This window comes from Chrysochloris asiatica, unplaced genomic scaffold, assembly GCF_000296735.1.
Source record: "Chrysochloris asiatica unplaced genomic scaffold, ChrAsi1.0 scaffold00469, whole genome shotgun sequence".
In the NCBI taxonomy this organism is placed as follows: domain Eukaryota; kingdom Metazoa; phylum Chordata; class Mammalia; order Afrosoricida; family Chrysochloridae; genus Chrysochloris; species Chrysochloris asiatica.
Genome location: NW_006408987.1, coordinates 1,112,416 through 1,113,594, shown reverse-complemented (window position 1 = coordinate 1,113,594; position 1,179 = coordinate 1,112,416).

Genomic DNA, 1,179 nt, shown 5'->3' with positions numbered 1-1,179 from the left:
CAGATGAGTCCATCTTGTCTATATGCAGAGAACTAGCTACATGGCAGAGTAGTGCAACATTTCCATATACAGAGTTCTAGCTACATGGCAGATGTATCCAACATGTCCATATACTTAGAGACACCTACATGGCAGACAAGTCCAATATGTTCATATACAGAGAGATACCTACTTGGCAGATCAGTCCAACATATCCATGGACAGAGAGCTAGCTACATGGCAGACAAGTACAATATGTTCTTATATAGAAAGCTACCTACTTGACAGATTACTACAACATATCCATGTACAGAAAGCTAGTGTCAAGGAATGGTAGTGCAACATTTCCATATAAAGTGTTCTAACTCCATGGCAGATGTGTCCAACAATTCCATATACTGAGAGGTAGCTACATGGCAGAGCATTCCAACATGTTCATATTCAGGGTACTACCTACATGGCAGATGTGTCCAACGTGTCCATATACTGAGAGCCAACTACATGGCAGACAAGTCCAATATGTTCATATACAGAGCGCTACCTACTTGGCAGATCAGTCCAACATATCTACGTACAGAGAGTTAGCTACATAGCAGACAAGTCCAAAATGTCCATATACAGAGAGCTAACTTCATGGCAGGGTAGAGCAACATTTCCATATACAGAGTTCTAGCTACTTGGCAGATGTGTACAAGGTGTCCATATATTTTGAGCTATCTACATGGAAGAAAATTCCAATATGTTCATATAAATCGATCTAGCTACTTGGCAGATCAGTCCAACATATCCATGTACGGAGAACTAGCTACATGGCATACGAGTCAAAAATGTGCATATACAGAGAGCTAGCTATATGGCATGGTAGTGCAATATTTCCATATACAGTGTTCTAGCTACCTGGCAGATGAATCCAACTTGTCTATATACAGAGAGCTAGCTACATGGCATCATAGTGCAACATTTCCATATACAAAGTTCTAGTTACATGGAAGATGTGTCCAACGTGTCTGTAAACTGAGAGCTAGCTACATGGCAGACAAGTCCAATATGTTCATATACAGAGAGCTGCCTACTTGTCAGATCAGTCCAACATATCCTTGTATAGAAAGCTAGCTACATGGCAGACAACTCCAAAATATCCATATACAGCGAGCTTGCTACATGGCAGGGTAGTGCAACATTTCCATATACAGAATTCTA